Source organism: Mus musculus, chromosome 2 (genome assembly GCF_000001635.26).
Source record: "Mus musculus strain C57BL/6J chromosome 2, GRCm38.p6 C57BL/6J".
In the NCBI taxonomy this organism is placed as follows: domain Eukaryota; kingdom Metazoa; phylum Chordata; class Mammalia; order Rodentia; family Muridae; genus Mus; species Mus musculus.
Window position 1 is genome coordinate 132,118,741 of NC_000068.7, and position 12,092 is coordinate 132,130,832.

The 12,092-nt window shown below is 43.7% G+C and overlaps 1 protein-coding gene across 4 annotated transcripts in view; it reads right to left on the reverse strand.

The window, feature by feature from the left end:
- Window positions 1-12,092, reverse strand: part of Slc23a2 (solute carrier family 23 (nucleobase transporters), member 2) — a 92,825-nt gene that overhangs the window by 66,245 nt on the left and 14,488 nt on the right. The window lies entirely within an intron of this gene.

Consider the following 12,092-nt stretch of genomic DNA (forward strand, 5'->3'; position numbering starts at 1 on the left):
CTGTAATCTCTTTCATGACCACTATTACACAACCAGCCATCTTTTTTCTGTCCTTCTTATGCAAGTCACCATGAGTTTACAAGGGTTCCTGAAACTACTTAATTTCTTTGGTAAATATTTAATTGTCTTGTTGCTAAGAATCACACCATAAACAGTTTTTATGTAACATGTTTGATAGTCAGAAAGTAAGAAGGTGACGTCAACACCACACAGACTGCAAACTCAAAGCAAAATTCCAAACACAGTAAGGTCTCTTGGGAACAGATGACAATAGAACAAGAGCTCCTCCTCACTGCTCAAAACTGTTAACGGGGCAGATCCCCACATCCTTCTACATGTGTGTAGTCCTAGGTGTTTCTATACTGCTCCTTAAGCATCATGCTCCTGGCTCCAAACACAGCAGGTGCCCTCAGCTAGGAAGCCAAGTACTGTGCTGTCTGTCACCTGCTTGCTCTCAGTCATGAAGATGAAAAGTCTGCTCTTAGTTTAGGACAGACTTGGCATCTCTGGCTATAGTACTGACAGTCTTAAAGCAAATGGAATGAGATGAATCATACAGCTTTCTGACTGTGACTGTGGTCTATGCATCAAGGTGGGAATGGACCCATCTAACTGGACAGTCTGGAGTGAATGAGAGAAACAGAGCATACAATCTACACTATATGAGTATGAGCCCCAGTGGGACTTGGAGCCAGTCCCACAGGTGGACCAGAATCAAGAAGGAAGTGCTCATGAAAATCTAGTGGGTAGGGAGAGGTATGTAGAGTCGAGTGTCCAAGCATGGAAAATAGTCATAGCACACACAGGAAAGTGAAGGAAAACTGTCCTTCACAGAGCCATCTCAAGAATGTAAATGGAACACAGCTTTGGGAACCCTAAGTTTCAGAGTTCACTGCACAATCATCTCAAGAAGGAAGATCAAGAGGCTATGAGGCCAGGTGTGGTGGTTCACGCCTTTAATCACAGCACTTGGGAGACAGAGGCAGGCAGATCTGAGTTCATAGCCAGTCTGGTCTACAGAGTGAGTTTTAGACCAACATAGTGAGACCCTATCTCAGAAGAAGGAGGAAGAGGAAGAGGAAAAGGAAGAGGAGGAGGAAGAGGAAGAAGAAGAAAGAAGAAAGAAAGAAAGAAAGAAAGAAAGAAAGAAGGAAGGAGAAGGAGAAGGAGAAGGAGAAGGAGAAGGAGAAGGAGAAGGAGAAGGAGAAGGAGAAGGAGAAGGAGAAGGAGAAGGAGAAGGAGAAGGAGAAGGAGAAGGAGAAGGAGAAGGAGAAGGAGAAGGAGAAGGAGAAGAAGAAGAAGAAGAAGAAGAAGAAGAAGAAGAAGAAGAGAAGAAGAAGAAGAAGAAACAAAAAATAAATTTATATATGGTTGACTCTTGGTATCAGATGTTGCGGTGGTTTGAACATTGGCCCATGGGAAGTGGCTCTATTAGGAAGCATGACATGGTTGGAATAGGTGTGACCTCACTGGGGGAAGTGTGTCACAGTGTAGGTAGACTTTCAGGTCTCTATGCTCAAGCTCTGCCCAGTGTGGAAGAGAACCTCCTCATAGCTAGCCTGCAGAAGACAGTCCCCTCCTGGCAGCCTTCAGATCAAGATGTAAAACACTCCACTCCTTCAGCACCATGTCTGCCTGGGTGCTGTCATTCTTCCTACCATGATGACAATGGACTGAACCTCTGAAGTTGTAAGCCCCAATTAAATGTTTTCCTTTATAAGAGTTGCCTTGGTCAAGACATCTCTTCACAGCAACAAAACCCTAACTAAGACAAACGTGGATTGCTTCTAGAAAATCCTCCAAACCAAAACACAAGGCAGAGGTAAGTCCTTGTATGAATAACACTGTATTGGCATGTAACATACAGTCACAAACACCTCTATCTCAGAAGCCCTAAAACTTTAAAATATTTGATATTATGTGCATGTATATGCTTGAGTGTATTTATGTACACCACATGCCAGCAGAGGTCAGAAAAGGGATAAATTAAATCCCCTTGAACTGGAGTTACAGGCAGTTGTGAGCCATCATATGCATATCAAGAACTGAACCTGGAAAATTTGCGAGACCAGTTTGAACTCTTACCTGCTGAGCCATCTTTCCATCCCTATTCTAAATATTTTGATCCCTTAATGATTCAATCTATAAAAACCATGGCTATTAAGAGCAAATATAAAGCACTCTTGACAACTGGGAAGTAGCTAGACAAAAAACATTAGGCAAGGAAGAAAAAACAAGATTAGGAACAGAATTAAGTAAGGAGTGGTGGTGATAAACCCAAGGGCAGAAGCAAGTGGCTCTCTATGAGTTCCAGTCCAGCCAGGGCTACATAGTGAGACGCTGTCTCAGCAAGCAAGCAACCAACCAACCAACCAACCAAGTGAAAAAGAAGGAAATAAGGAAGATGTGCCAAAGAAATGTCCCAGTATTTAACAGCACTTGTTGCTCTCCCAGTAAAGCTCAGTTCCCAGCTCCCACATGGCAGGCAGCACACAATCAGCGACTGCAGTTCCTCTTCTGGCCTCCACTGCATACATGGGACACTGTCATATGCATAGGCATAACATTCATGTACGTAACATAAAAAATAAATCAATCTTAAAAAGGAAAAAGAAATAAGGAAGTGTATTTAATGAAGCAAATCCCAGGGATGATAGACAAGCTGAGCTGGTGATACACTTGGCAAATGCCCATTAAAGACAATGATGGACCTGATGCCTCCAGCATCAATGCACATAAGGTGTAGGAATATAATCTGCATTTATTTAATGACAATGGCTTAAGCAGAGAAAACATTACACGGGAGAGCAAACGGACAGAGAAAGAAACACACAAAAATGTCCATAGTGGCAGGCTCAAGGATATGTCTTCCTAATTTTTATAATGCGCTGTCTTTTTAAATTTTTATTATTTCATTATATAAATATGATTGTTTTGTCTGTATTCATGCACCATGTGCATGCCTTCACCATATGCATGCCTTGTGCTGCAGAGGACAGGAGGCTGGATCCCCTGGAACTAGAGTTATAGTAAATTGTAAGCTGTCAGGTGGGTGCTAGGAATCAACTGTAGGTCCTCTGGAAGAGCAGCCAGTGCTCTTAGCTGCTGAGCCATCTCTCCAGCCCTAGGCTTATTTTTAATAGTAAACACAGATGTCTTTTACTATAAATGAAAATAAAGTAATTTCTTTTCAAATAAATGATTGGACTGGAGGAATAGCTTAGTGGGAAGAGGTACTTGCCACTGAATCTGACTACACGAGTTTGATCTTGAGAACCCACATGGTGAATGGGAGATGAATTGTATATATATGGAGTATGTACATATTTTTAAAAGCACTTACTTTGTATTTATTGATTGATTAGGTATGTTAGTTTTTGTTTTTTTAAGACAGGGTCTCACCATGTAACTCTGAGTAGCCTAGAAGTCACTACATCCACGTCAGCCTCAAACCTGTCCTTCACCTGCTTGTGCCTGGGATTGAGAGTATTTGCCACACTTCTATGCATTTATAACAGGTCTTGTAACTATACACTTAGAGGATTTCACAATATATAAATTAAAACTAAATAAAAATATCATGACATAGTATTTCATAGCATACTCAATTCATTTGGTTTTGATAAAAGAGAATGTAGGACTAGGAATGTCCTTTCTTGTAACTTTTCTATAGGACAATTTGCCAATATCTATCAACACTTTAGGTACTGTCTAACAACCTTACCACTAGGCCATTGTCCCCCATAAGAGATGCTGCAGCAGTATCATTTAGAATGTCAAAACTAACTTGGCCGGGCAGTGGTGGCGCACGCCTTTAACCCCAGCACTTGGGAGGCAGAGGCAGGCAGATTTCTGAGTTCGAGGCCAGCCTGGTCTACAGAGTGAGTTCTAGGACAGCCAAGAGGACACAGAGAAACCCTGTCTCAAAAAACAAAAGAAATCAAACAAAAGAAAAAAGAAAAAGAAAGAGAAAAAGAAAAAGAAAAAGAAAAACTTAACTAAGACTAGGGCTGAGGCTGGCGGCCCACGTTTGTGAGCCCAGATTCCCTGGAGAATGAGACAGGACAGGACTATCTGGGCTACAGAAGTTAAGGCCAGCCAAATAGCTTGGTGAGAGAGACCTTGCCCCATCTTTTTAAAAGTTAAAAAAGGGGGGTGGGGCGGGGAGGGGTACGCTGTGGGCACAGCTTGGAGGTTAAGCATGCCAAAGGCCATGCATGAGTTTAATCTCTTGTAGTGAAACAAACAAAACACAAAAACATTGCACTGCCTGTCCATCAAGCTTTGGGGTAAGAACAGTAGAAACAAAGAGGGAGTAAAGCTTCTTAGTGCTCTGCAAGGGTTCAAGGCCGGCAACCACACTGCAGAGTGCTAGGAAGGGTGAGAGAGCAGGCCACTGCCATGGTGACCCCGGGACAGCCAACAGCAACACACTCAACAAAGCTTTGCTAATAACAAGCAAAGCCAAAAGCAAAAAAAGCAAAACAAATATTTACCTCCTACCTTGTAATTAATCTGAGGGTCAAGATCGTACACGTTTATTTTCTAATCTACTTACTGACAGGCTCTAGCAGGCCCCAGCATGGCAAACATGGCTCTGGCTGACCTTCCCCTTCCCCTAGTCCCTCTTTCTTGCTAAACTTTACATTCCTAATGCTAGCCACCAAAGTCTATTCCCTTGGCCACTTCCTCCTCCTGAGGCTGACCACCAAGGTCCAGCTATCAAAGTACCAAAGTCCAGCAACCAAAAGGCCCCCTCTGGCTCACCTACTTAACATGCCAATCAAACGAGCCAACTCACCCTAACATGGGTTTCCCCTAACCACCATTTGCCTATGGGCCACATCTGTCCACTCTCTATCCAGAGGCAGTCCTTTGTAGAGCCTTCTGTGGGGCAAATATCCCTTCTCACTCTCCCTTGTTCCCTTCACTCCTCCCTCGTCTCCTGCCTTTGTCTCACATTCCCTGCCCTTTGTTCTGGGGTAGATAAATCTCCTTTGTGCTGAGAACTTGGTCTTGGGGTGTCCTGTGCGGACACTGATTTTGGCCTAGAGGAGTCCATTATCCTATCATCAGCATTCACCTAACAGTTCGTCCATCACTCCCAGGCTCTTCCTAAAGTGTACAATGGACGAGGTCAGTACGGGGCTCCAGGAATAAGGGGCTCCCGGCAGAGCTCTATGAAGAAGCACACAGCTCCGCTGCTTGTGTTTTAGGAACACCCATGGCGCTCTGGACCGGTCCAGGCACTGTTACTGCAGTTGAGCTCTAGGATGGAAGCTGAAGGGCAAGTTCTAGGAAGCAGAACCAAATCCTAGCTGGAGAAAAGCTAGTGGTGGATTAAAATCTAAAGCAACCTTAGACCTAGCCGGAGGTGCTCTGCAGGGATGGAGTCCACTTCTCACCCACCCATGCCCAGTCCTAAAGCTCTTCCCGTGGCTTCTCTATTACAGAACGTCTTCAAGGCTCCAGCCCAAACCAAGCTTGGTCACATACGACACGTTCACTCCTGTGGAGGTTCACGTCTGTGACAACTACCTACAAGACTGAAGCTCAAGCAGGAAGCTCACAAGTTCAAAGTCTGCCTAGGCTACAGAGTGAGCCTGAGGTCAGCCTGGGATATGGAAGTTCAAAGTTAGTAGGTAAGTCTTGGTAACAACGTAATTTCTTGTCTAAAATAAAATAAAATAAAATAAAAATTAAGAGCTAGGGCTGCCACTCAGTGGTTAGAATATTTACCTAGCATGTTCAAACCTCAGTGCCAACAAAACAAAACTCTCCTCTTGTCGCACAAAATACAGTCTTGTCTTTTTTCTTTTGATTTTTTTCAGGACAGGATTTCTCTGTGTAGCCCTGGCTGTCCTGGAACTCACTCTGTAGACCAAGCTAGCTTCAAATTCAGATGCCCCTGCCCCTGACCACCAACACCACCGGGTACACAAAATAGTTTCAAAAATATTACTTTAGAAGACTACCTGCAAAATCAACTTTGCTCTCAGTTGGACTTTTTTTTTCTTTTTTGTTCTGTTTTGTTTTGTTTTTTTCGAGACAGGGTTTCTCATTATAGCCCTGGCTGTCCTGGAACTCACTCTATAGACCAAGCTGGCCTCGAACTCAGAAATCCGCCTGCCTCTGCCTCCCAAGTGCTGGGGTTAAAGGGGTGCGTCACCACGCCCGGCTGGGCTTTTTTTTTTTTTTTTCATGGATTTAAACATCATGTCCTTAGCACAGGGCTTTGATTAGAAACCCAAGCACACGGAGTCATTTCTAAAGCAGTGTTGGTGAGTTTATTAGAGTATATCACAACTCTTCCGCTTTATGCTTAGTTGTGGTTGTTAGTTACTATCACAGTTTACCAACTAAACTTCAGCCCAAGTATCTGTACACAGGAAAGGGCGCCGTTCACACAGGGCTCGGTACTCTGAAGTCTGTGTGCCCATGCACAACTCATGGACCGACTGGTCCACATCCTAGAGTAAAGGGCTTCTTTCCTGACAGGCCTCGGGACACAGAGTGAGAAAGTAGGAGTTTGTGCCCATCAGGACAGCAAAGCCCCTGCATTTAATTTACCAGTGCTCCATGTTGCTCGAATACCACCAAAATTAGGATTTTGTTACACACTAGGATGGTCATGCCCTGCTTCTAAAGCTAAAGGATGGACATCTCTCCGGCTTCCTCTAGAATCGGGTGGCTTCAGTGAGGACTGTCACCCACACGCATATGTGCCTCAGCACTTGCTCTTTGGCTGGCAGCACGGTTGAGGGAGGTTATAAACTTTTAGGACGTATCACTGGGGACAGGCTTAGAGAATTCACGGCCCCAGCCCTCCTCCAGTTTGCTCTCTGCTTCCTGTGAAGTAGCTGGACATATGATCTCTCAGCTTCTTGCTCTGACCACCTGCTGCCACGCCTCTGCCGGGACTATGGACAATCCCTCTTCCTTCTAGAAGTTGCTTTGGCCATAGTATCTTATCACGGCAACAGAAAAGTGACATGTACCTGTACATACATTTACAACGAAAACCTGGAGCCAGACTTAGTGGCTATCCCGGGTAGAGCCAGCACAGCCCTAGCCATGAGCCTGGCCATCCAGACTGATGGGAACTCTCAGGCTCATTAGTTTCCACTCTCACCAACTGCTCTTGGGCGAGCTAGTCCAGCGTTCTCCAGTGGGCTAGAGGCAAATGAGCAGAGGGATTCCAGTCTGACCCTCAATAAGCCAGCATGAACCTGGGTTGTTGTTTTTGTTTTGTTCTGTTTGTATTCAGAAATATGTATGGATGTGTGGTTGGATGGAAGGAAGGAAAATTTTTAAGTGATTAGAATATGATAAAGAAATGTATTTTTCTTTCTAAAACAATGCAAAGTCAGAAAAATGTAACTTACCAAAATAAAATCTTCATAACTACCAGAAAAGAGGCACACTGTAGCAATCACCACTATAAATGAGTCAAGAGGTATCTTAGTTAGGGCTTTACTGCTGTGAACAGACACTATGACCAAGGCAAATCTTATAAGGACAGCATTCCATTGGGGTTCAGAGGTTCAGTTCATTATCATCAAGGCAGGAACATGGCAGCATCCAGGCAGGCATGGTGCAGGAGGAGCTGAGAGTTCTATATGTTCATCTGAAGGCTGCTAGCATTCTGACTTCCAGGCAGCTAGGAGGAAGGTCTCTCAAAGCCACCCACAGAAACACAATTCCTCCAACAAGGCCACACCTCCAAATAGTGCCCCTCCCTGGGCCAAGCACACTCAAACCACCACAAGAGGTATAAGGAGGGCACAGGGGATGGAGCCTCTGTGGTTGAGTGCTTGTTGCCAGACTCCCAGTGAGGCAAAAGCCAAGGCTTGTAAGTTACCATCTTCTGGCCTCCACAGCACCACACTGAATAATTCACACAGGCACATACGCATAAATAGAAAGCAAAATAATTTAAAGTAAAACTAACAAGTATAATAGGTACAACATGAAAAAGTAGTCCTTTAAAATGGATTGCTTACACCTAAAAGTAAGGGTACAGTGCTTTGAAAACTGCAGGCTGCACAATATCCCTTATTGAGCAACAGTAACTATCTATACATGTATTTATCTATACATGTATTTATATATGCCGATGAGAGCGTCCCTCAGGCTGCTTTGCAGGGGGAAGAGGAGCATAAGATTCTGAGACCTTCCTAATAAACACAATTCTGAAAATTCTGAATACATTTCTAACATGTATATGCTTCTTTTGATATAGAGCTATAAATCCCATACTTGGGAGGTGGAGGCTGGAGGATCACAAGTTCAGGGTCAGCCAGGGCTACAATGAGATCTTATAAAAAAGAAAGAAAGAAAGAAAGAAAGAAAGAAAGAAAAGAGAAGAGAAGAGAAGAGAAGAGAAGAGAAGAGAAGAGAAGAGAAGAGAAGAGAGAGAGAAAGAAAGGGAAAAAGAAAAAGCTAAAAGAATTCGTTTAAAAATAAAATAAGTATTCCCCAAGGGCAAATTTCAAAATTCACAGTTAAGATCTCGTTTTAGCCTCAAAATTATATAAAGTGCAAACAAAGTCCCAGACACGTGAAAGACTTATTTGGGGGAAGTGTTTTAACGCTGATCTGACAGATGTGGCTTCCTAGCCACTAAAAGGGGTCTAAGGAACAAACCGGGCCTGACAGTGAGAGAGCATCCTTCCACTTAGAGTCCCTCCCTCCCACCCCACAGTCTGGGACAAGAAAACTCACCCTCCATTCACAGGTCACAGGCCTTACATGGGGGGTGGGGGGGGGCGGCGGCGGCCTCGGAGTGTCATCCCACTCCTCCTACCCAAAGGAGCATGCATCCCTGTTGTTTAGTAGCACAGTTATAACAAGACTATTGCATCTCTAACCAAAAATCCCAATCTGATAACAAAGTGCACAGAATTCCATACCACAAGACTTTGCTTAATGTATACAACTATTTTCAAGTATTGTATAAAGTTACCTTCAAGCTGTATGTATTAGAAATATAGAAAACATAAAAAAAATTTTCATGTTTAGAGTTGGGTCCTATCCCTAAAAATCTCACCGTACAAACTCAACTTAAAAAAAAAAAGTCAAATACTTATGGTCCTGGACATTCTAGATAAGGGATTTCAACCTCTGCAGTTGCCAATCTTTGATTTCACACAGAAAACACATAAAATTACCAAAAAGTGTGGAGCAGAAATAATTGAGAATTATCAGCATGCTATTTCCCAGGCTTAACGTCAATTACTGATCTCATCATCGTCTCCCTGAGAGACATTTATTGCTCAGCAGCAAAAAAGAGTCAGGAAGGGTATTAGCCCCACGTCAGCCCTCTCAGCTGCCAGGCTGTGGCGTCAGTTTAACAGGAGAAACAGTAATCAGCCGAGAGAATCCACGAATCCGCGTCATGATCTAAATAACAGGGACGGAAAGGTCCTGAGTGCAGCTTCAGGCTGAGCAGGCAAGGTCAGCACAGTGGCTGCTGCTCCTGCTTCTAAGGGCTGAGAGAGCTACACCTTACACCTGGGATGGAAGTGAGCGAGGAAAATGCTTTTTTTGTTGTAGGTGTTCCTTTGCTTTGAACACTGAACAAGTAACTGAGTGAATGGAGAAAAAGACAGATGCAAAGAACTGCCCCAGCCTGAGAGACCAGAGAGGGTCCCCCAGTTAGGTGACTCACCTGCCCTTTCTCTGTCTAAAAGCAAGCTTTGAGCACCGGCATCAGCGTGGCTCCTTGGGCCCACATATCTAGTTCTTAAAGAACTGTGGGTGCTTCCCCTGCCTGAGCCGTTGTGGTGCTGCTCTAACTCCTCAAGGGCAGTTAAAGGTGTATCCGAAGTCAGATCTAGTACCTTTCAGTCCTACATACGACCTGCATGCCTAGGAAGTCCCTCCACTCTGCAAACCAGAAAAGTAGTCATCACTTTCAGCTCAATATTTCTAGTCGAAAATAAATCGTAAATAGCTATCTTAAAAAAAAAAAAAAAAAAAAAAAAAGCAACCAGCCAGGCATGGCAGTCCATACCTTTAATATCACAGCTCACTAATATAGTCCAGGCTGGCCTGCAACTCATAGAGATCCCCCTGTCTCTGCCTCCCGACTGCTGGGATTAAAGGGGTATGCCTCCATGCACAGTATATAATTATCTTGAATAAAAAACACGTATTGGGCAGTGGTGGCACACGCCTTTAATCTCAGCACTTGGGAGGCAGAGGCAGGTGGATTTCTGAGTTCGAGACCAGCCTGGTCTACAGAGTGAGTTCCAGGACAGCCAGGGCCACACAGAGAAACCCTGTCTTGGAAAAAAAAAAAAAAAAAGAAAAAAACAAACAAACAAACAAACAAACAAACACGTATCAATGGCTGGAGAGATGGCGGGGGTTAAGAGCATGACTGCTTTTGCTGAACCTGAGTTTGATTTCTAGCATTCGTGTCAGATGACTCAAAACTGCCTGTGACCCCAGCGCTGGGGGATCTTTAAACCTCTTAAAAATACATACCTGACAAAACTATTTGGAAAAATAACTAAATGGGTATAACTATATTCACTTTCATCGTAGAACAATGACCAATATTTAAGGATTGTCTAAATAAGTTATGACAACAATTATTTTTTACCATAAATACCACAGAGCCAACATGGTGCCCGTCTGTTGGCTTGGGGATGAGTCAACCCATCTGTTAGCAATAGGGAACCAACCAGCAGAGCACACTCATGTCCACGTCTGCCCATCTGGAGCCAGCCGAGTATAGAAACACACACCTACACATGCTCCAGCACTCGACACTGAGGCCAAAGAGTCGTAAGTTTGAGGCCCACCTAAACGACATAAAGCCCTGCCCTCCAAAACTTTTAATTAGTTCATTAAAAGCCTAGTTGTGGGTGAGAGGCAAAAGAGTCAGCTTAGTAGTTAAAAGCACTGGCTGCTCTTGCAGGGGGTCCTGGTTCAGCTCATGGCACCTTATAAGCACATCCAGTCCCAGGGGATCCAACTCATTCTTTTTTTTTTTTTTTTTTTAAGATTTATTTATTTATTATATGTAAGTACACTGTAGCTGTTTTCAGACACACCAGAAGAGGGCATCAGATCTCATTACGGATGGTTGTGAGCCACCATGTGGTTGCTGGGATTTGAACTCAGGACCTTTGGAAGAGCAGTCAGTGTTCTTACCCACTGAGCCATCTCGCCAGCCCCCAACTCATTCTTACACACAAAGTGAAAATAAATTAATCTTACACACACACAGTATAAACTATGAGACTCTCAAGGATGTCAGGTGATGAGAATTCCTTTTTTATTTCCTCTTTGAAACCTGCATACAATGTATTTTGATCTTATCCATCCACACATAGGCACCGTCTATGTCCAGCTCCTCAGCGAGCTCACGCGCACTCTCCCTCCCAGCTCACATCCCCAACTCTGACTACCCCTCCAGCAACTGTCAAGAGCTCTTCAACCAGGGGCAGGACCTAGAAGCCCCACCCACATCCCAGACTAAAACTTCTAGCTTGATCTTTATTTTCTGGTTTAGGATTTTTTTTTTTAATGTGTATGAGCGCCTGCATGTCTGCACGCACGCTGCCTGATGCCTGTGGATGGGAAGATGGCACTGTAGCCCTGGGAGCTGGTGTTAAAGGTTGTTATGTGGTTACTGCTTGCCACGTGGGTGGCGAGATTTAGTTTAAGCTTGGGTTCCCTGAGAGCATCCAGTGTTCTTAACCACTGAGCTACCATCACTCAAGGCCCACACCACTACTGATACAAACTCTCAATATGTGGAAAATACTTGTAACACATATATTTTTAAAAGATGTATGTACATGTGCTTTCTGTATGCCTAGGCTACATTTTATAAATAAATATGCAAATCAAATTATTAAGTATAACTGTATCCAATAACCTAGTTGTAAATATCTTCAAAAAATTTTTTAAAGATATTTTTCTTCACTGGCCTATGTCTTAGTTAGGGTTACTATTGCTATGATGAAACACCATAACCAAAAAGCAAGTTGAAAAGAGCTTATTTGGCTTACACTTTCATGTTCATCACTGAAGGAAGCCAGGAGGTGAACTCAAACAGGGGAGGAACCTGGAGGCAG